The sequence below is a fragment of the Oenanthe melanoleuca genome, chromosome Z (genome assembly GCF_029582105.1).
Source record: "Oenanthe melanoleuca isolate GR-GAL-2019-014 chromosome Z, OMel1.0, whole genome shotgun sequence".
NCBI classification, from domain to species: Eukaryota; Metazoa; Chordata; class Aves; order Passeriformes; family Muscicapidae; genus Oenanthe; species Oenanthe melanoleuca.
This window is the reverse complement of record NC_079362.1, coordinates 68282242-68305941: the sequence shown is the minus strand read 5'-3', so window position 1 is coordinate 68305941 and position 23700 is coordinate 68282242. Positions and strand designations below refer to the sequence as shown.

General features: G+C 50.5%; 1 protein-coding gene across 1 annotated transcript in view; it reads left to right on the top strand.

Moving 5' to 3' along the window:
* Positions 1–23407, top strand: part of GALT (galactose-1-phosphate uridylyltransferase) — a 67941-nt gene extending 44534 nt beyond the window's left edge. Inside the window, exon 12 of the mRNA XM_056514067.1 lies at positions 23193–23407. The gene's annotated coding sequence lies outside the window, so the exon portion shown is untranslated. The remainder of the gene's footprint in view (positions 1–23192) is intronic.
* Positions 23408–23700: the final 293 nt, after the last annotated feature.

Sequence of the window (23700 nt, the reverse complement as noted above, 5' to 3'; positions counted from 1 at the left end):
AGTTGGTTACAAACTCCAGGATGTGTTTCCAGCCCACTCAGTGCTTTCTTTCCCTGTCCTCCTTGGGACCTCAAACCAGCTCTCAGTGCTCTCCAGAGCACATTCCCACCGTACAGATGGGGACAGAGACCTGCTGCAGTAGCTGAACTTCAGAAAGGGTAGTGCAAATGGGCCCCCAGATCCTGCTGGGCTGCAAGCCCAGGGGAAGCCAGGCAAGGAAGAGTGAAGCAGTATTTAGAGGAACACACCAGAGATGGTATGACAGTTCTCTCTGCCTGTGGAGATTTGGCAGCCCTGGGCTGGAGCCAAGCTGAACAGCTTTACATAGCCACATCCTTGCCATGGTAGGGCTGGTTGCATCCTCAGAGAGGCTCATCCTTAGATGTTGCACTGGTCTCTGGGAATGGGTGTGCACACAAGGTTAATTGTGGGTGCTGAGCATCCTGCTTCCCTGAGGATGCCTAGTTCAGCCCTCCTTACTCTGGTGAGATATTGCCTGTTTAGGAATTAATTACAAACATGAGTTGCAAAAAAAAAAAAAAAAAGTTTAATAATAATAAAAAAAAAAAAAAAAAAAAGAAAAGAAAAGAGGGGGTGGAAGAGAAAATTTACCAGAGCCATATATTAAAAACAAATTATGTTCAGCAGGCAGGTGAGTCAAGGCCCACCAGGCAATTGGGAAGGCAGCGTGCAGGCGGTAATTGAAAAAAGTGAGATGCAAGTGAACAGCCAAAGCTCTGGCATATTAACTCCCAGCACAAACACAATCACACAGCTAGCAACAGGCACTGGTTGGGGTGGGAGCTGCCCTGTGCTGTGTTCTGGGGACCCTGGCACCCCCTGGCACTGAGCTGGGGTCTCATGCCTGGGAGCAGGGCAGGGATCTCCGCGGAGATTCCTGAAGGTGTTTCCTCACCGTGCTCCTCTCTTGGGCCTGATGAACCTCAGATCACCCCCAGGCGTTTATTGAATCTGAGTTAGTGCCAGGGCTCCCTTTACAGCTCAAATTATGGGTTATTGCAGAGCGTGAACACTAAATACCTGCTGCAGGAGGGATGCTGCTGTCCCTTGTCAGTCGTCTGCTTCTCTTTCTAGCTCCCTCTCTGGGGAAAGCCTCGGCATCCCATCCTTCTCCACTTCTCCAGATGTTCCTGCTGGGTCCAGCCTTTGTTCCCAGGAAGCCATTGATCCCCCTGGACACCTGGGAGCAGCTCTGGCCAAGGCTCTCCTGAGGCTGTCATCCCTGGCTGGCAGCTGGACTGGATGTGTGCAAGCAGGCAGCCCTTTTCCTGGGCTGTGTGTCTGGGAGGCACAGGAGATACCTCTGGGGTCAGGTATTTCCTTGCTTTGTGAACTTGTGAGGTGTGATGAGGGTCTCTCTCTTCAAGGGGAGCCTGCTGCAGAGAGAGCCCCTCTCACTCACACTGTGCTGGCTCCCACGCCCAGCTGTTCCTGGGGGAGAACTGGGGATACAGGGTAGCCTTTGGGTCTCCTCCTCTTCCCCACCTGATTATCAGAGTCTTAGGAAACAAGGAAGTGGTGGCAATGGGATGGACACTGGGGGTGCTTTCCATCCTCCTGCTTTGCTTGGGTCCTGTCTATACACTGGCAATTGGCACACAGTCAGGCCCTGAGTTTGCACCAGTGAGAATCTGCAGAGCATCTGAATCTCAAGAAGTGCAGCAGCTCCTCCACTTAATGGCTACCCTGGCACAATTGCCATCCTAGCCCCTCTCACCAGGGCTCTTGCCCTCAGAAGATATTACATATAACATCTGCTGCTGCTGGTAATCCCTTCTCTAACCCGTTCCCTCCTCCCATCGCTCCCTCCCTCACAGGTCCTTTGTTATCATGTCATGGTTTGGGCTCTGTTGCTTCAATTGCTTCACATCCAATGGGTCAGCCAAGATCAGGACTCATTTATGAGAGATGCTGTATATGCAGAGACCATCCCTGCCCTGGATAGCTCAGCAAGCCATGGTTTTTGCAGGGGTGTCAGGGAATAGAGGCGCAGAGAGAGGAGGAAACTCGCCCCATGCATAGGACACTCCACATGAGGAGCAGTCCCAGCCATGGCCCCACATAAGGCATGTGGAGTGCTAAAAACAAGACAAACTAAGCACTGTTGGCATAAAATCCATGCAGTACATTGAACTGTAATGATTCTGACAATAAAGCAACCCAATAAATATTATGAAATGAAAACAGCCCTCCGGGAGCGTTTGCAATCGATTGCTGAGAGCTGGCATTTGTGCAGGAGATTACGTGAGAGACAGGTTTGCTCTGCCTTTTCTTCTTTCCCTTCCAAATGCAGAATGAAGAGAGCTCTCTGGAGTGGATGTTGGGGGGAGATCCCCTCCCTCCTGTGCTTGGGTGCTGTCAGAAAGGGAGAAAAAGGTGAGTGAGATAGGAGAGGCTGTGAAGTCAGTGGGGTGAGAGTTTAGGGGTGCAATTTCTGTCTTTGCAAGCAGTGACAATTCTGTCAGTGTCCCCCTCATTCCAGCCTGCAGAATTAGGTTTCCCTTTCCTACCCTGAGACATTCATATCCCAATGGCTGATGCATGATGTGGGTCTCCTGCCCCAGCATGGGGCGAGGGGAACTGGCTGGTGTGTGGGGCTGAGCAATGGGATCTGGAGTGGGTTTGTCTGTTCTGGGAAGGACTTGTGGTGGGAAAAGTTTGTTTGCTGCCCTTCCTGCCTCCCTATTCCTTACCTGAGCATGGGTGACTGTAAATGCTCCTTGGCTGGCCTGTGTTCAGACCAGTGTTCAGCTGTGTCTCATGGAGCTGGTGCTGTGAGGATGGGAGTGCTGGTGTATTCAGGATCACTGCTTGGAACCTCACCCAGTTTCTCTGGTTGTCACCTGCCATGGGCTACTCATAGTGTGACTTTACCACCACATACCCTGTCCCAGTGGTGCCCCATGAGATGCTCAGCTGAGCCAGCTGTCCTTCAGCTTCAGTCCATCTCCCTGGGTGGGTTATCTGATGCTGTGTGACCACCATGGAGCACAGGGAGGTCCCTGGTCCTGCTTCCGGGGTGGTGCTGACCATGGTCCTGGGCATCCTGGGCAGCCAAGCCAGGCTCTCACCTCCCTCACACACAGCCTGGGCATGCACTCCCCTTGATTTTCCTGGCTCCTGCCTGCTCCCTCTTGAATCCTCTTCACTGGGCTAATTAATCCTGTTCCGAGTGATGGCCTTTTTACTGCTGCTAATTACAGGAACATCAACCTGTGAGATAAGTGTGATCAGCTGGAAACCTGTGGTTTGCAATAAGGCTGGTCAAATTCACAGCATGTGAGAGGGGTAAGGGAATTCCTCATAAATTCAAGACATGAACCAGGTGGGCAAGGTGTCTCTTCTGGTGTAGGACCCATTGGATGAAGTGACGTGGAGCCAGGTTCCAAAGTAAATAAGAAATACTTCCAGCAATAAGTACTGGGTGTTCAGCAACCTGGTCATGGATGCTAAATCCTTACCTGGATGGCAGGAAAACCTGGGCAATTTTATAGAAAGGAGAAGTTTGTAGTTACATGGGAGTTCTGTCTGGCTCAGGATGTCCCTGTGCTATGTGGTTTCTGCATCTTTAGCAAACACTCAGACACTGGCAGAAGAGGGCCCATGTCAGTAAACCTCAGTGCTGCTCCTCCAGCACACGAACCCTCCTCAGACAGTACCTCTTCCTCTCTGCTTTCCACTACCATCATTTCATTGAAATCCTCTCTTCTGCAGACTCGAGGCAGGGCACTGAACAGTGAGAAACATTGCTCAGGCACTGCTGGCGTGTTTGCCACGAATAGCTCTGTATCAAAAGAAATACATTTTAAAGCTGCTGCAACATAGCAAGAGCTGTCTCACAGAGTGTGTTATCTCATCAAGCGTGCTCAGAGTGAGCTCAGCTCTTTCACCAGCCTCATTTTTCTGAGCAGCAGCTGATTGCGATTTACCAAGTGACACCTCTAGAGCTATGGGTTCTTTTTCCTTTTATTTTTTTTAAAAGTTATTAAGTTGTTTGATTTGTTGGTGGGGTTTTTTTTGTTGTTGTTGTTATTGTTATTTCTCATTTTAGAGAGCTTTTCTGCGAGCAGCTTAGACAGGAACAAGAAAAAGAAAAAAAGAGAGAGAACAATTATCCCTCATTGGGGAGTGAGGATAAATAGCTCCACCTATTGCGGGTATTTCACAGACTGATGGTGTGACCAGCTGCTGGGTACATGACAAGAATGGACCCAACTCTGCTCTCAAATAGTTACCAGAATGAATTTGAAGTATCTGTGCTAGAGTCAATAGTTATTACACTGGATTTTTATCAGTGTGAGTGATAGCAATTGAAGGTTTTTTCAAGGCATTTATAAATAAAAACGTTCCTGCTGGCTAAATAGATACACTTCTTTGCTAACTGGGAGTAATCATATGCATTTTGTTATCAGCATCTGCTAAATAAGTCCAAGGCTGTGTATTAATGAGGATGCTGCAAGAACTTTGGAGTACAGGCTCAGAATTCAAAACAACAGGGATAGATGGGAGAGAGTGCCTGGAATCAGCCATATGAAATTTAGTGCAGAGAGCACAGGGTACCACATTTGGGAGGGATAAATGAATGCATGAATGCATAGACAGGAGAGACTGGAGAGGCAGCAGGATGGCAGGCAAGGATCAGGGGGTTCAGATGGATGACTAACTTAGCATGAGTCAATAGTGTGATGGTTTAGCAAAAAGGGCAGCTCACCTCCTGGGATGCATTAATGCTGGATGTTGGATGTAAGCCATTGAAATCTGCAATTCTGCTTTGTCTGAGCTGTGTCCAGGTCTGGACACTGCAGCTGAGGGCACCTGCAGATGAACTGGAGAAAAACAGCAGCATGTTTGAATAGAGAGATGCTAGAGAGGGCCAGAAATCAATGTTTTCTTCCTGTGAAAACATCTGTTTTTCAGGGGCAGAAAAGGAAGGGCATTGGCTCAGTCCATTTCCGAAAATGAACCTTAGACTCCTCTGTGTTTGACCCTAAGGGACAACAGTGCTTGCTTTTTGCTCTTTCTGTCCCTCAGACCCTTCTCCCAGGTAATTTGGCCCTGCCCCAATGGGATCCCATCTTTTGACAAACACTGTCTTTTTGTATACATTATGGTGCACAGCAAACCATTTTCACTTCTTGTTTGCAGGTTATCTCCATTCTGACTCACATTCCTTGGGTTTGATGAGAAATGAGCTCCTTGACTGACTTCTGGGCAGGGAGCTTGGCCTCAGCATTCATACTCCAGGCTTTCCCTTTGTGTTACTCCCTTAAAAGCTAGAGAGAGGCTTTCGGGCCAAAAACTTGTCTCATCTTTGTGACATGAACTGCCAGTCTGAGCAATATTTGGGAAAAGGGTTACCCAGAGAGCCAACACCCCCTCTCACCTACTGCTCATGATACCTGTGCTCAGGACCCCAAGGACAAACAGCAGTAACCCAGAAAACAGCTATTTAGACACGGCAGTGGGACTGCTCTGGGGCTGGAAAACAACTGGCTGCTTGGCTGCAAGACAGCTGTGAAGCTGCCGGGAGGCTGCAAGCACAGCTCATTATCCAGTGCTGGATGAAAGCAGCGGCAGGGCTTTCGCGCCGGCTCCTGCTCTTTGCGATGCGCCGCGCATCGCGGCTCTGGGTGACATTAGCGCTGCGGCGGGCGTGCGCGCACCGCAGGAATACGGGAATGCCGAGCGCATTCCAGAGCCAGCACGGCCCGGGGATTAAGCTCCACTTTCAGCGATATTAGGGCAAACCCGCGGGAGGTCTCTCGGAATCAGACGGATAGATTATCTTGATAATAAAAACAATCAGAATCCGTCCTGCCCAGGATATTTAAGTGACGCTGCCGACGGCAGGAGTGTCAGGGATGTGCCTGGTGCAGGCAGTGTTTTTCACAGGGTTTGTGGCAGTGCCTGTGGGTCTGGCAGGGCAGAGGGAGGATGAGAAGGATGCCCTGTCCCTTCTACCACCCTGGCCTCGCAGTACCACTGTGTGGGATGGGCAGGAGAACGGGGCAGCAGTGTGAGACTGAATGCTTATTTGAGAAAACAACAGCCTAAAGAGTGATTCGTCCCTATCAGCGGTGGCTGAAAGGAGTTGGATGAACCATCACCCCAAAGGACTTAATTTCTCCTTCCCTTAGTCTTGCCCATCACCCTACTCCTGCCTGGAGGACAGCCATGCATGCTGCTCTTCTCCAGGGTCCCATCACCCTGGAGAAACAGACCCATGTCCCATATTGTCTTTACTCCTCCTCCCTCTCCTTGCCCATGTCCATTCTTGCCTAACACAGCCCTCCTGGGTATGCCTCTGGTTGGCAGACAAACCTGCTGCCCTCCACATGCGTGTGCCACCTGTGGCAGCTGCAGGGCTCCTTTCAGGCAATTTGAGGGGCTGTCAGCAGGGCACACCATCAGGTCAGTCCATACCCTGGAGCTCTCTCCTAACACTGCCTGACATCCAGGGTACTGTTCAGCTACGTGGGGTCAGCCTGTGTGACACCAGTTAACTTGGTGCTGGATGCTGAGTGACTCACTGTGCTCTGCACCAGCTCAGTGACAGCCCCTCCAGCTGTGCAGGATGCCAGGCTGTGGCTGTGTTATTTTTCTGCCTCTCCCAAAGTCTTTTGTGCTTAGCTGGATTCTACCATGGTAGGTCATCTGGCTGGGCTGGGGAGAGGAGCCTGAGGTGAGGTGCAGAGCCCTGACTTGCCAATAGTCCCCTGTCCCACCACCAGACCAGATGAGCAGGTTCTCAGGGTCAGGGGCTCACTCTCAGGAATGTGGAGGGAGCTGATACAAATCAGCTCTCACACATGCCAGAGCACTCAGATGTCCCCTGCTTAACAGGGCTGGTGAGCTGTGTCTGAAGTACTGTGCTCAGATGAGATGTGTCCTCTTCAGAGGGCTGCACTTCCCTGTTGGCTTTGCCTTTTGATTCCTCCTGGCCTTTTTTCTGTCTGTTTTTTTTTTTTTTTTTTTTTATTTTTTTTTTTAAAGTATGGTTTTAGAAATGAGGCCAGTGCTTGAACATAAAATGCCACTTATTTTTAAGGGATAGCAGACAGGTGACCTTGTTCAGTATTTGAATAGTGATGCCTCTGGTTTACCCCATCCTGTCTGCCAAGGGAGGGCTATGAGTGGGTAAAGTCTGCCCCATGTGTTGCTGTAGGGGAGCAAAGGCACAACTGCTGCACGCACACACACACACCAAAGCATGAGCAAACACCTGACAAAAGCCTTTCACACCACGTCCCACACCAACTGTGCAGGCAAAGCTGTCACCCACATTCCCTGTCATACAGCCTTATTGCCTGAATGCATTGCCAGAGCATCTCTTTGCACCCAAATACACATCTCCAGCCTACAGAGCCTGTTGCTTGAATGTTTTGCTCCACTTATCACACAAAGACACACATCACCTCTCATGCATTTCGTGAAACGTTCAGAGGAGCACACAGAGCCAGTCTCCATATGCTGTCACCTCAGTGATCCTCCCCAGTGCTGCTCTGCACCCATTACAAGCTCCCAGCTGAGCACAGACAGTGCCATCCCACCCCACACCTCACACCTACATACCCCTGACCCACGGACTCATTTGCTCTCCAGCATCCCTGCTGTGAGAGATCACTGCTCAGTGATCAGCAAGAAAAACAAATCTAATCAGGAGCAGCAGCAGCAGCCACAGGTCTCTCCTGGGCAAACAGAAGGGTTGAGTGAGCCCTGGGTGCTGCCTGCAGACAGGTCTCGTGGCCCAGGAGGTGTCACTTCCACAGCTGAAATAAGAATTGCCACAGATCCATGTGACATTTTGAGTCATAAGGTGGCATGCACAAGGGTGTCAAAGGCCTTGCTGAGAGCAAAGTGCAAGGCAGAGATAAGCCCCTGTTTATTACCAGTGGAGAGATGTCAGACCTTGCTTTTCTCCTCTGAAAAACAAACTGCTGATTGCATACAGCTCAGGCTGCTAAGAAAGGGCAGGTTCCAAGGGGCAGGCTCTGATCCTGAGGATCAGCTTGGCATCTCTGGGACCGAATTTCCTCCAAAAGACACCCAAAGCATATTTCCCCATCCTCCCTGTTCCAACAGGCTCTCTTAAGGTACAACAGGTTTCTGCTGCCAATTGCTAGTCCTGGCAGCCCCCGAGGGCTGCTGATGTCTTTGTCCCCTGCACCTTTTGGCACCTCTGTCTCTCTGCAGCTCCCCGTCCCTTGTGCACAGCTACGGGCACTGAGGCAGGGACAGCCAAGCGTGAGACACTACGTGCTGCAGGGAAAGAAGCCCTGCAACCAGGTGAAGCATAAACGAGGCTTTTGAGTGATCTGATTATTGCTGTTTCCTCTTGTCCCATTTTTCTGACAGCAAAGGGACCCCTGACCTCGGCGCTGTGCTGTGTTTCAGCCGCCGCCTTTGATTTCCTGTGCCAGGGATGCAGCCAGCTCCACACCCAGGTGTGCTGGCAGACGGATTTCTGGGAGTGTGTGTGCCTGAGGTTTGATCTCCTTTGCTTTGTGCCTCTGCAGAACGAAAAACTGAGCCGTGCTGTGAGAAATTCCTCAAAGGGAAGGAGGGGAGGCATTACCCAGCAGGGCAAGAACCACAGCGCAGGAGCCGGCTGCCTCCTGTCGCTGCACGGTGCCCAGGGGCCTCGAGCAAACACAGGGGCCTCTTGTCTTTAGATGGGTCTAAAGCAATGGCAATTAGCAGGAGACTGGACTCTGAAATGGGAGCTCCTGCCCAAATGTGGGGATGCTCCTCCTGAGGTGACTGAACCAGACGTGTGTGGTGAAACCTGCCTGTGAACGGCAGAGGCACAGGTGTGATGTGAGGCCAAAATTGTCTCCTTGGGGGTGGAGAGGATGCAGGATCTGCTGTGGGTGCTGTGTACAAGCCATGAGTTCCAGGACATGGTGTCAGCAGCCCACAGCAGGGATTGGGATGGGAAAAAGTCCCAGGCTGAGGCAGGAGAGGCAAGGCTGCAGCACTGAGTCCCCCAGCCTGGCAGTGGCAGGTAATGCCCCTCCATCTGCTCTGTCCTGGGGCAACTTGGCTCTGTGCTTCAGCTACTCAGCCCCCAACTCTACTTCAGCTCAGATGTCTGGTGCAGCTGCAGACAGTTCCCTGAGCACATCTTGGCATCATGGTGTGCTGCCTGATTCTTGCTTGCAGGCACAAAATGCCATTTTCCCTGGTTTCATGTGCCTACAAGACAGGTGTTCTCCAGCCACTGGGAGAGATTTACAGCAGCTTATCTCTGCTTCTAGACAGGCGAGACAGCCTCTGATTTGGTTTGGGCACTTTTTTTCTCCCACCATCATCAGAGAAATTGGAGTCAGGATGCCTGTGCTCCCATCTGGGATATGGCAGCACTGATGAGAGAGGAGGCTGGGGCTGGAGAACTGGAAAAAGATATCTCCAAAATCCATCAGCACCAGGAGGGAAGCTGCTGAGACCTGACATGAGTGGCCCTCAGCCTGAATACATGCAGTTTAACTGGCCTGACCCTTGATCCCGGGGTCCATCTCCTGCCAGGAAGGACAAAGCTCCTTGGCACAACAACTCACATGGCTGCAGCCACTGCTGGGATGATACAGAGCAGTTGGAGGGTGACAGATGAAATTGCCTTGCAGGGTTTAGGCAAGTGGAGACAGGCAAGAAGAGGGAGAGGGTAGGGTGGGAGAGCAGGCACACCAGAGAGGAGAAAGTCAGGGGAGAACCAGTATATGGAAAAGACAATTAAGACACACAAAAAAAAGAGAGAAGCGAGACCTAAAAGGTAACTGACTAGAAAATTAAAATTATTCAGCTACAGAAAATAGGTCTAATGGGCTTCAATGTGATGCAGACTCCAGCAGATCACACAAACACGTGAGGGGGAGTTTCCTTAAAGGGGCTGAGGACAAGAGGAGCCGTTGAGTCTCTAGAAACCACTTTCCTTTCCACTCACAGGAGCAAGCCTCTTCCAGGCTCCTTTCAGGCTCCTGTCCATGCTTTGGTTTCCTGTTGCAGATACAGATCCCTGGCTGTCAAACTAAGCTCCCCAGGGTGGATCAGGCACATTTGTCCTGATGCCACAGCTGGTGGCTTCAGCACAGGATGGCAAATTTGTGCAGGTGCAGGAGACCACATAGGTCCTTTGTCTTCAGGGCAAAATGCCTCCTCTGTGGCTTGGGGGATTATTTACTCCACCCTTCAACCTAGAATTTTTTTTTTTTTATGGTTCCTCCAGCTTGCTGAAATTATTTTAAATTCTAAAATCCTGCCTTCCCCAGTCCTTGAAATCCCTCACAGCTTGCTGATGCCTGTGGATGGAAGATGTACCCTCTGCTTCCCATCACCTGAGCCATCACTTACAGCATCAGCTGAACTGGGGCAGCCTATGCCCACCCTGTTCACCAGGATCAGCAGAAGAGTGATGGAAAACCACTGGGTGTCCCTGCTAAAAGTGAGAGGTGAAACTGAGGGCTGTGGATACCAGGAGGGCAGGGATTGTGAGCTGCTGAGATCTGGGTCCCAGCTTTGCTGGGGCTGAGCAAGGCTGTGCAGGTTGCTGGAAGGGTAAAAACTTGTGCAGAGGGGGAATGCAAAGATGCACACTTGATCTGGAGGAGTTGGGCCAGCCTCTTGATGAGGAGACCCACTCTGGAGAGAACCCAGGGGGATCTTGCAGCCAGCTGCAAAGTAAGTAAAGCCTAAACCTTGCCCAGTGAATTGTAAAGGAGGAGAGACCATCCCAGAAGGAGAGCAAACGGCCTGGCCACCCCAGCTCCATCCCTCCTGACATCTCTGCTAAAAAGGGGAGCTGGGAGGATGGTTTGTGTTCACCAGCAGGCACCACCAGCACCAATTGCCCCAGTGCCTTTGACAGCAGCCACTGTGAGGGTGGATATGGGAACAGCTTCTCCTCCTGTTGGGGCGAACACCACGGGGTGCTGGGTGGTGCCTACAAAGAGACACCTTACTCCCCCCACCTCCCCAGCATTTCTTGCCTAACACCTTGCTCTTTCTCTCTTTTCATCCAGTCTGGGCTCCCAGCTGCTTGTCTCCTGAAAACATGCTGAGAAACATTACATATTATACAATGAGAAACGGTAAACAGTGTTCTTGCTAGTTTTCCACTTGTTTTTGTTTTCTGTGAGCATCAGCCAAAGCCACAGGGATAGGGTATTTAATTAGAGTATTGTCTGTCACCTGCCTTTAGTCTCTGCAGGGTCTTTTCAGGGGGATCCCGTTCCAGTGTGGTTCAGAAATTACTTCACTGAGGAAGTGACAGGAGCACATCCCTACAGCATCTTAGCTTTGCCTAGCACAGCTTGTGCCTTGGAGTTCTCATTCATCTGGGTGTGGGATGCCAGGCAGAGGACAGGAAAGTCCCAAACAGATACCAGGCCTGTTTCTGGGCAGGAATTAGATCCTGGAATAGATCCTGATGTGGTCCATCAGATCCCAGTGGATTCTCTCTCAGACACAAAACTGCCACAGAATTCTATTCCTCTTTAGTCCCTGCAAGTGCTTATGATTTGCACTCATTGCATTGCAGCATATTCCCCTGGAGGGTTCTCAGGCTCTTTATGAGCTCTGATTAACAATGATCTCCTTTACCACCACAGTAATTTATTTATTCAGCACCAAGGGGCAGGCATGCTGCCTCGCAGATGAAAATACCCCACATCCTTTCAGTGGTACTGGTGGATGTACAGTGGAAGATGGAATGGCTTTGAAACCAAACTCATGGCCCAAAGCTTGAGCAAACACACCAGCTGGTGCTGAAGCTACAGCCAAAGGACTCATCCTACAACTGGACTGTGCAGGGCAGAGCAGAGTAACCCCTAAACACTCCTGCAAGCAGCTTCTCTGCCCTGCTTTGCATCAGCTTGGCTCAATTACCAGTTTATGAGAAACCTGGAGGAAAGGATGGGATGTTCCCTCAGCAAGTTTGCTGATGATAAGGGGGGGGCATGCCTGACAGAACTGATGGCTGTGCTGCCATTCAGGCACATCCTGATAGACTGGAGAGCTGAGGGAAACCTAATGAGGTTCAGCAAGGGCAAGTGCAGGGGGAGGAATAACCCCAAGCATCAGCAGAGGCTGGGGTCAGAACTACTAAAGAGCAGTGGAGAAGGACCTGGGAGTCTTGGTGGGTGTCAAATTGACTGTGGGACACACAAAGTGTGTCTTTGTGGCCAGGGAGACCAGTGATATCCTGGCATGCATCAGGAAGAGCGTGGCCAGCAGGCTGAGGAAGGAAATCCCCTTCTCTATTCAACCCTGGGGAGGGCACATCTGGAGTGCTGTGTCCCCTTCTGGGCTCCTCAGCACAAGAAAAACAAGGAACTACTGGAGAGGGTCCAGTGAAAGCCACAAAGATGATTTGGGGTCTGGAGCATCTCCCTTCTGAGGAGAGACTGTGGGAGCTGGGACTGTTCAGCCTGGAGAAAAGACCGGGAAAAAACTCAGTAATGCATATAAATACATCAAAGCCAGTTCCAAGGGGATGGTGCCAGATTTTTCAGTGTTGCCCTGTGACAGGACAAGGAGCAGTGTCCATAAATTAAAACACAACAGCATGAGGAAGCGCTTCCCGATGCTGAGGGTGGCAGAGCCCTGGAACAGCTGCTCAGGGTGATCCTGGAGTCTCCCTCTCTGGAGACATCCAAATCCACCTGGACATGTTCCTGTGTCACAGGGGGGTTGGACTAGATGATCTCCAGGGGTCCCTTCCAACCATAACAATTCTGTGATTCTGTGAATTATGGCAAGGATAATCCCACCAGGGATATCCTTGAAATCTTTCCTGAAGTCTGCAGGCTGATGGGACCAGGGCTGTGTGACCAAGCTTCTCTCCTAGATGTGCAGCCAGTCATGCTCAGGCTTATTCTGACTTTTGACACCATGAGCTGTGGCCTAAAATTAATTTTAAGTTAATCCAGGCTTGTGCAAGGCATCACTTATAAACTCACATCCTGAGGATGGCAAGTGTCCTGATGTGGGGGCAAGTCCTGCCAAAAAGAAAATTTTGTGGCAAACAAAAGTTCTGAGACATACAGTCCCCGGTGACTCTTCCATGGGAGAAGAAGATCCATCCTGCAAGAGCAACCAGCAGGCTGCAGAGCAGGTGGTGCTCTGAGTCTTTTAACCCCACCATGCCCACAGCAGGGGTGATACTGGATAGCTCCAGGTTGAACATGGCTGCAGAGCAGTGGCTCGAGTCCTCCAGGCTGTTTGGAAACAGAGAGATGGAAGAAGGGTGCCTGATAAGCTGAGAGGTACAGGATGCCTGGTAAGATATATTGTGTTATGTTTTCAATTTGCACATTGACACAAGACAAACAGATGAGATTTCGGTACAGCAAGCTCAATTAATCAGGGCTTTGACAGCTGTGAGGCTGGACATTATTAATCCCTTTTGCAGACAGGCCAAAGGGGCAATAATTACACTTTTCCCAAAAATAATAAGGAAGGATGTTCCTCATTCTGCCCCCCTGCCCTTTCCCTGAAAGAACATTTCCTGATGACAGTACTTAATACTACACTAACTGCAAAAATACTTCAGCTCACCCATTGCCTGTGAAATGGGAAACAAAATGTGTAGGTGTAAAATCCTGAGAATACCCTTCTTGGAGCTCTAAGGTTCGTGGGAATGGGGGCACTCAGAGGTGCTCTGTGAGGTGAGAGTGGGCACGTATCCCTGTGCACTTGGAGCCACAAGTGTGTGCTGCAGTATGGATCCATTCCCAGCTGGGAGGCTGCGTGTTTGTGAAGCACAACAAGGAGCTGTGGGATGGATCCAGCACTCTGTGTGAGCAGAGGGGGTTGGAAATGTGGGCTGTCCACAACACCTCTAGCACCTGGGGATGCTGGAGGCTGAGCTTTCAGCCCAGTGCTAGTGGGATGCCCAGACTGTGCTGGGGCAGGATGGCTCCAACCATCAGTGCACGACCTGCCTTTCCCCTTCATTATTCCCCCTCCAGGGCAGGTGTAGTCAAGACAATTGTACCCATCAGGAATGGGGAGGAGGAACTCCTCGAAGGGCAGGGGTAGGGGCATGCACCAACTTCCAGCCCAAGCCCAGGCTTTTATATGGCTGTGCTGCAAAAAGTCATCGTGCCTGTCCCTGCCTCCGCGGCTGGAGAAGTCAGGCAGGCAGAGCAGCCCATTGCTGTCGTGCAGTGCACCTCGCAGACACCACCCCAATCCATCCGCCTCCAGACAATGTCATCTTCCAAGCGGGAGACATTTAAACAGTGAAATGCCAAAGGAGCAGCATGGTATTTAAAGGCAAAGAAGCAATTATGAGAGTTCTCGGGAGAGCAGGCTCACAAACGAGGGAGGAACGGAGGGAGGTTTGTTTACCCCACTCCTAAATGTGCAGCGGGGCCGTGCGTTCACTGGGAAGGGGCTGTGCAAGCACAGGGCTGAGTGGAGCATCTCCGGAGGGGATAGCTTGTTTGACAGCGCTCCATTACAGCATCTGAACATCCTGACGTTGCCTGCGGCCACGGGGAAGGTGAGGAGCTGCAGCTCCTGCAATCTTGCCTGGCTGGAGCTCGTTACACGCATTAACAGGCACTGCCTTAGTGGCAGAGAGAGGGAGCATCAAGTTTGTGTACTCAGCAGGCAGGAGATGCAGCCAGGAAGGAAATAGCCAGGTGTAGTTCCTAGTGGTAGGGCAGATTCTGGGATGGGTCTCAGACTCTGCCCTAAGCCCTCTGTTCCCTGCTTTCCCCAGTTCTCTTCCCATTTGCACATTGTGCACCCTTCTCTTCACGACCCACAGAAGTCAGTAGCTTCAGGAGTACTGGGGGTGGGAGTCTGCTCTGGCATAGATGTGGTGGCATCTACATGCTGATGCTGATTTTCTGGCTGCAGAAATGGAGGAGGAAATAGACATGGGAATAACGCTGTCAGCACAAGCCATGGTTCACCCACAGCTCCTGACACCCCAAGAACTGCTCATTTGCTTTTCTGATGAGGCTGCTCAATCCCCCACAGGAGAATTGCCAGCATGGATATGGGACTGCAGGTGTGGACAACCTGCCTGTGGCCGTGCAGCTCCCCAAGGAAGGAGAGCTCAGCCTCTTCCCCTCTTTTCTGTGTTGGGGACACTAGAAAGCATTCTCCCAACATCCAGCCCAAATCTTTGTTCAAATCTGTCAAGTGCCTTTGGTGCTAGGTAATGCTAAATAATGCTAATTTTATTCCAGCTGCCTTGCTTGTGCTTAAAAACACTGTTGGAGAGATAGAAAAATCAACATCAGCTGGAAGTGCCATCTTTGAGAGAGAAATGCTAGAGAAGCAGTGGGAGGCAGGATTGAAAATCAGTGGGGGGTTAGAGGATGAGAAGGAGACAATGAAGGTGTCTGGGGGCTCAAACCCTCTGCAGCACCCAGGCCTCAGCATCCTCTGCTGAAGCAGAAAACCTTCTTCTTCCCAGTCCTGGTAAATTTCCCTGCAGTTGGCTGTGTTTTATCAGCCACAAAATACAGCCTCAGGGCACCTGGAGCAGCCACATGGTGTGGACAGGTGCCCTGGTGTAAGCTGCACCTCTTTGTTCTGGGATGTGAAGTACTTCCACTCCCTTTGCACCTCCAGCTCCTTGCAAAGAGCAGAACATCAACCCCAGCCACTCTCTGGCTTTACAGCTGGTTAGACACACCACTGCTTCCATCAAAATAAATATCCAAGGGTATCTGCTGCTGCCTGCAGAGGGATGCTTTTTCCATGTTGCTGTGGTGGTGAGAGCAGCCTTGGAGGGCTGGCTGGCTAAAACACACTGATTTTGCAGGGAGGAAAGCAGGGAGAGTCCCCAGGCAGCAGAGGGGACACAGTGCCAGCTTCTGCTGCTGCAGTGAGGTGGGGGAGAGCAGATGTGCACGGGGCTGTCTGGGAAAGATGTGCAGAAAGACTGAGCCTGGGCTGCCTCCCCTCCTCTCAAAGGCTTTGCCTTCAGTCCCAAGGAGCAGGGCAGGGTTTTGCTCCCTGTCCCAGACACCTCTGGATGCTCACAGGGAATTTCCACATCGGCTTTAGGTCAACCCAAGGCGTTATTTTATTTGACCCTAATTTTTTTTTAAGAGCTACACTAAATGGAGGGAAAGGTAAAAGCATTTCCCCTCTGCCCTGCCCTCCCTGCTGGAAGGTTAACACATTGGCCATTTCCTGCCAGCGCAGATGGGATATGCCTGGAGTTTGTCAACTCAAATTCAAATTAACTCTCAATTCAGTGGCTTCGTGTGGGGCCCCGGGGGCAGCTGGGGTGAGCAGCAGCTACAGATGTGGGCAGGCAGAGGACTAGAAAGGGGCAGAGGGGAGCTGCAAGCTGGCCCTGGGGGGTTTGTCCTGTAAACCTTGGGGTTTTCAGGAAAATAAAGGGTAAAGAAGGGAAAGAAAGCAGAAAAAAAGAAAAGAGAGAGGAGAGGAGAGGAGAGGAGAGGAGAGGAGAGGAGAGGAGAGGAGAGGAGAGGAGAGGACAGGACAGGACAGGACAGGACAGGACAGGACAGGACAGGACAGGAGAAATTGACCTGGGCTTCTTAAGCTAGAAGAAACTCTTCTGAGGAGCTAATTTGACCTCCCACGTGCTCTAAATCATTGAAATAAAAATGAGCAAATACAGGTGAAAAAAAGTCCCCTTAATATTTGCTTGCCATGGGGAATAAATTTGCTGGGTTTGGGCTATGCCCTCTCCCATGTTTGCTTTCTGCAAATATCCAGTCATTGAGTTTTACCTGAACAGACATTTGGGGAAAGCCAGTCACAATCTTGTGCACACAAATTAGTGCAGAGATGAATTGGCTATTTCCAAATGCCAGGCATGCAGCAGGACCCATCAGACCGCCCTGAGCAGCCACCCTGTCAGCCCAGACTGCCAGGAACCAGCCTTTTAGTGACTGTTTTCAGAAAAATCACAGATTTTAACAGCATGTTAAATAACTGTGGCTTGCTATCCACATCTGAGGAGTCTGCAACCCACTTCCAGACATGTTCTAGGCAGGAAAACAGGATGGGATTTCTTTGTGTGGAGTTTTGACTTTGTTTCTTTATAGAGTAGTGTGAAAAGTGGCTGGTGTAGAGATGTGTGCTTGTGTAAGATTGTGTTTGGAGTGGGACTCATAGAGCTTTGGGTGTTTGCACAGCTCATACATGTGGCTGTGGCCTGGAATGTGGTTTTGTAAGATCAGCAGGATCCTTTGTAGCCTTCCTGGCTGTTCTAAAGAGAAGCCTCTTCCTAGCTGTGGCTAGATGTAGAGGCCAGGTGATGTCTTCTTCTCCTGTGCACTCCTGCTCTGCTCCTGGAGTGTCCTTGCTGATTCTGTTTGCACACCCCACACATCCCAACTCTCTAAAATTCCTTCTCAGTTTGTCTGGTCATTCTTCCATCTCCTCCAAGCCCAGGGGCTTGCTGAGAGTGTCTCACTGTGGGTGTCTCACTGTGACACTGCTGGGCAAAACCAGGAGTTGCTGCTCAGCCTCATTTGGCTGTCGCTGTCCTGCAGGAACATGGCACATCCTCCCGGTGATCCCAAATGTCTGTGGGGGCAGAGGAAGGTCTCTCCCTCCCTTCTCCCATTTCCCTGTAGATGGGAGCAGAGGTCTCCTTTTCTTCCAGTCACAGTTTGGTGGGACAGAGCAGACCCTCTCCAAGCAGGGGATTTCTGTCTGGAGGGGGGGACACAGTAACTTTTAGCACCCTTTTCACTTATTTAGGTTTTGACATCTATGAAGAAAACAAAAATATCTGTTCAGGGATGGCTAGCCCTGCTGTGGAGGGGATGCTGTACATGGGTGGGGCTACACTGAGTGATGCTGCCTTGGAGCAGCTCCATGCTGTGATGGAGAGAGGACACTGAGAAATTTGTGATCTGTCCCCAGAGCAAAGGGAGCCCACAGGGAACAGGGACCATCCTGTCTGGGCATGGGACAATGAGCATGGTGTGTCCAGTGGTCCAGTGGCCACCCACTGTAGGGTGGGTGAGTGCTCGCTTTCCATGGTGGTCCAAAAATCTTGGGCCCTCCTTACCCCTCTCAATGCCAGCAGTAATGGTGTGGGGTCAGGATGACCTATTCCCATGCTCCCTATCCCCATCAAAGTCACAGGGCGATTTATTTCTTCCACCCCCTCATATTTTCTGCAATTTTTCTCTGTAAATCATGACACTGATTAATAACACTTAGCGCTTTCCAGTTCCAAAGCACATTGCGAGTATTTCCTAATTAATCCGCGCAACACTCTCATCAGGGAAGGCAGTGTGCCACCGTCCTGACTTCCCAGGCTCGCAGCCTTCTGGCGGACAGAGATGGAAGTGTTCATCTGCACATCGTTAGCCCCACGCTGCTGACGCTTAATGAGTTTCCTCGCGGCAGAAGGGAGCGATGCGCGGTGCAGCTCGGAGCAGATGGGGCTGCCTGCATGGAGAGGATGGAGAGCTGTGCAGTTTCCCAGCTTGCTGTCTCTTTGTGGGGCTTTGACCAGGGGCAGCTGGACGGTGACTGTGGGTGACTCCTGCTCTCTGAGCAGGGGTTCTGCCAGCTGAGAATTCAGGGGGGTTAAAGGACCAACTTTGACTCCAACTCTACTTCTGCTGGCAAGAAGTAGAAACCACTCAGGCAGAAGGAGCCAGTCAGGAGAGGGTTAACAACCTTTTTGTGGAGACACCTGAATTGTCACCTCCTGCTGGATACTGGAATGCCCATGCCATGGGTGCTAGTGTATCTCATGGAAGATGGAGCCCGGGAAGGGGTTAAAATGAAGAGTTTCCTAGCTGCAAGCCAAGAGCAAGAAACAGATCATTTTTACCCAAAGCAATTTCCCTGGCAGATCATTTTCCCACCTCCCCTCTGCTATTACGGCAGGTAATTGTGTCTGAATGACAAGCTCATCGCTTCTCTCTTGGTCCTGCTTTTCCTCCTGCTCTGTCTTGCAGCCAAGTCATGAAACTGGGTGCTGTAGGTGTCAGCCCCAAGATGCAGCTCTCAGCCCCCTTGCAGGTAGCAGCAGCCCAAGACAGGCAGGATGGCCCTTTGGGACATGGGCTGGGGTGCCCTGGCTGGCTTGTCATGCCTTCTGCAGCAAGCCCATGAGCTTTACACCTGCCTCCCCCCTGGCCAAAGGTGATTTAGCTCCAGTTTTTCACAGAATCACGGGACAAAAGGAATCTTAATGATCACCTAGATTCCACACCCCTGCTGTAGGCAGGGACACCTTCCACCAGACATTTTTCAGGAGGAGCAGGGCTGTGTGCTGGCTGCTCTGGTGTCACCTGGCAGCTGGGAGGGATGGGGACCCTCGCTGCCCCACTGCCAGCTCTCCTGCTGTGCTGCATGGTCCATGCCTGAGCCCCTTGCTGTGCACCCTCACTGCACCCTAGCTCTGCACTCCCTCCAGTGCTTCCCGGAGAGGTGGGACAGTGCCCCCACCCCTGCTCCCTGCTCATTAAAGAGGCTCATTCCATGCCCTCTTGACACTTGTAACACAGGAGCACATGTCTTCAAAAAGCCAGGCCCTGGCGGTGTCCCCTGGGCCTGCTGCTGGCTTCCCTTCCCAGCTCTCACAGCCCCCCCAGGAGGGCTGTAAATTCGGCAGGAGCTGCATTATTTCCAGACCAGCCCTGTCTCACGTTTCCCCTGCCACTAGCTTAAGTGTCACCCCTTCCTGGCGGCCCCATAGCCTCCCCCTGCCCCACCTGCCCCTATTGCTGCCTGCTGCCCACCCTGCTGGCATTTGGGACAGACCCAGGACCCCCAGCTGGCACGGGAACTCCTGGAAATGGATCTGTGGGCAGCCCTGCCAGCCCACTGCTCACATGCACAGTCACATATGAATGGGGAGGTGTGTGCATGGGTATGTCCTTGCGTGCAGTCTGGGTGTTTGGAGGCTCTTACAGCTCAGGGATCGTGGCTTCACATGGAAATGAAGAGGGCTGGGACCCTCTGAGGCCTCTGTGCTGGGATGTCTTTTCTCTCCCACTGCCACTGGAGACTTGAGGGCTGCTCTGTGTCCAAGCTCTTGTTGCAGGGCTTCTGGCATCCCTTGTTTCCTCTCAAAAACGGCCAGAGGAATCATTGCAGGTCCGTGCTTGAGGTGTGACTTGAAACCACAGTGACCCTTCCCAGAGGGGCCGGCAGCATCCTTCCCTGTGTCACCCAGATTCCCTTCATCCGAGGCTGAACAGAGACCCAAAGGCTGAATATCTTCTCTTACTCATCACCACATGGGCATCAGCTTCAGGGAGACTTTTATTCTGGGGGACCTGGTGCGAGCTAGCGTCCTTTTCATCTTGCCCTCTTTTTGGGAGCTTTCTGGCAGAAAGCAGGAGAGTGGCTTCCTCCTTGCACCCACCAGGTCCTGGGCGTCTCAGAAATGCTAGCCTTGTTTGGAGGATCTCAAAGGCTTGTTATTCATTAACCCCACCAGAGAGTTTCCTGGCAATTAATTTTTAATGGATTGAAAAATTCTCTGCCTAACCCTGCTTTCTTCAGAACAAGCCTCCAAAGCCGTTGCTCACCCTCTTGATGTTTCTAATCATTATCTCCCACATTCCTTTAGCTGTTTTAGAAACCAAAGCTGGGGAAGAAATTGGAAAGTGTTATTATTTCATTTGGGTTAAACTGTATCGCTTCAAGTTTCGCTCCCCCTGGGCACGATCATCAGCATATCTGATCAGCAAACATCTGCCTAAGCCACCCGCTCACGCCTCCCGGGAAATTTGGGGAATAAAAAAAACTGAGACGAAGCCACTGACGTCACCTCCCGGCTTTTGCTCTTTCCCCCTGAGTTTTATTTCTAAGGGACATTTGCATAGAAAGAGGATCTTTGTTTCTGAAGGTTTTGCCAGCTCCCGCTGCCGTCTCCCCCCATCTGGAAGCTTAATCCTTTCCTTGTGGTGGCTGCGGAAATCGGAGCTGGTCCCTGTCTGCTCCGATCTGCTCCAGACACCCAAAAGTCCATCACCCCGAAACAGGGCAGCAGAGGGGCGAGGGGCAGCGGTTTGGGGTGTCTGCCGTGTCTCGGCACACCGCCTTGCCCCTCCCGTGCCTCAGTTTCCCCGTGCGAGCTCCAGGGAGCCTTAATGCGGATTAATCGCCACCCGTGAAGTTCTTGCTACACGTGGAGAGTGTGCGGTGCTTGAAGGGTGCTGAATTAGTCATGCAGAAGGCACGGCCATCGCAGAGCATCAGGCGCCGCTGGAGCTGGACCAGCTCGGGGGGAGCCTGGAAAAGCCCCTGGACACCCATCCACCTTTCCCACTGCCTCTGCTGCCCGGCCCTGCAACAGACCCGCTGACTTTATTGGCCAAAACGAGATTTTTACAACTCAGCTGCTGAAAACGTCTGGGTTTTCTTGTGGAGATTTACCCCTTCTCCCAAAATAATGCATGAATTTACTCTACTTTTTTTTGATGAGAAAGAAGGACATGGGACACAGACTTTCAAAAAAAAAAAAAAAACAAACCCTCCAACCTTCTTCCATAAAAACATCTATTTGTTTCACTGAAAAAAAAAACAAAAATTGGGCTTTTTTACATTTAGCTGCCCTCTGACGGAAATTTTTAAACAAAACAAATTTTTCCCAGGGAAATAATTTTTTTCCCCCATCGCTTGTCAAAAAGGCATATTTTATCCCTCCTGCTCCTAAAAATAGTATTGAGATGAAAAACATCTTGAGGACTGCAAGAGCTCTCAACCTCTGTGGTCAGTACCATGTGGAGGAAGGAAAGCAACAAGAGCATCTTCCCCTAAGGAAAAGAATGCTGCTGCAAGGCGGATAAATGCGAGGATAAATCCTAAAGAACGGGCTTTTCTCTTTTTTTTTCTTTTCTTTTCTTTTCTTTTTTTTTTTTTTTTTTTTTTTTTTTTTTTTTTTTTTTTTTTTTAATCTAGAGCTTGCAATGTCACCTCTTTTAAATCAGCACAGGTAGCAGATGCTTAGCTGGGGTTTATGTTTTGTGATGTATTTTGTCAGTTAGGTGAGGGCTCAAAACAAAACCTGTCCTGCCATTCAAAATGTAAACTCAGGGCAGCTCCTTGGGCTCCACCATCCAAACCCATCCCACCACCTCTGAAACTCATGCTCTGGAAATCAGGAAGAATGCTTTGCCTCCTGGCATTTGCAGTTACCTGGGAAGAAAAAACACCTCTGGTCTTGATCTGGGCAAGCCTCCAGAACAGGAGGCTTAGAAGAGCAGTGCAAAATTCCTTTACAGAACTTCATAACTGATCTGAAGTCACAGGGAAACAATTAATATGGAGCCCCATGGAACTGCTTCAAAGCATGGCTGGATTTTTGACCCCATAGCAGCTAAAACCTAGGAAAGGGATCCAATGGAAATTGTGTTTTGAATGAATGAAGCTCCTCCTGCACCATTTGCAAGTGCAGCTGGTTTTCAGACAGATTTTTTTTTGTTCTTTCTGTTGAAAATGCCAAACTGTTGAAAGCAAAACAGCCTGTGAAAATGCGTGGATTGTGAGGAAACTTCATTCTCACAGAGAGAAAAAGGGAGGAAGTGGTCAAAACATCAAAATGCTTGTGCATAATACACTGTAATGTATATAAAATAATTTAATAGTAATGGGTAATTAAAATCAGGACAAAACATTTTGATTTTATCCAACTGTGCTGAGTTGAGTGACTCAAAATCATTAAATTCCAGTTCACAGGGAAAGCTCTGCCTTTGTTTTGTTCCGTTTTGGAATGAGGCTTGTTTTGAAACACTGGTCTCTCCTGAGGAGCAATCTCTGAATTTCCTCCCAGCAATAGCTGCTGAGGGAGATGGGTGGGTCTGCTGGAGGAGGGCAGCAGGGGTTTCTACCAGGGAACTGGGCAGGTCTGGAGTGAATTCCTGTGGGTAAATTTGGGACTGACCTGCAGCACAGCAGGAATCCATCCTGGGGGAAGAGAGAGGAGCCAAGGACTGGACTCTGGGGATGATCTTGGTGGTGTGCACTGAATGTCCAACTTCCTTCGACCTGTGTGTGCCAGCTGGGCCAGTGACCTCTCCAAGAGCTCTGGCTCCCAGTGGGAAACCAGTTGGCTCCCACATGTGCAGTCTGGGAGGGTAACACACGCCAGGGTGTTCCAGCAGGGCAGAACCAGCCCGAGCATCGCGCCCCAGAGCGGGAGCTCTGCTCCCCACCGTGCACAGCCTGCCCCAGGCTCACACAACATCCTTGTTTTTCAGAGGCTCTATTATGAAAGCAAAGACGACCTGTGGTGCTGATGACACACGCAATGATGAGGAATTAAAACCATTTCCAGCCTCCTTTCTCTTGCGCTGCTGGCAGGTCAGGAATAAATCAGAGATAGTGAGCAACTATCTTTGTCTGAGTGCAACTAAAGGAAGATAGGCCTGTTTTTATGATTAATTGCAGATTGATTATTTTATATTAAAAGAAGTACTACTTTCTGTTTGCTTATTGTGGGCTTTCTTTCTGCTTGTTGTTTGAGAAAGGCAGTAAATACCATTAGGCAAATGGGTTTCAAAGTGTCATGTGAAATAGAAACCTAGGTCTTCAAATGTGACTTTCACTTGGGTTGTGTGAGGGCTTTCTTTTATTTAGTTGAGTTTTGTTGTTTAGTTTTTTCTTGTGCCTCAGCCCCATTAAACACATAGACCAAAAAGAGAAATGCAGGCACAGAAACCCAGATGCTCAAGCATTCTACAAAATGGGGTGCAGGATGCTGTAGCT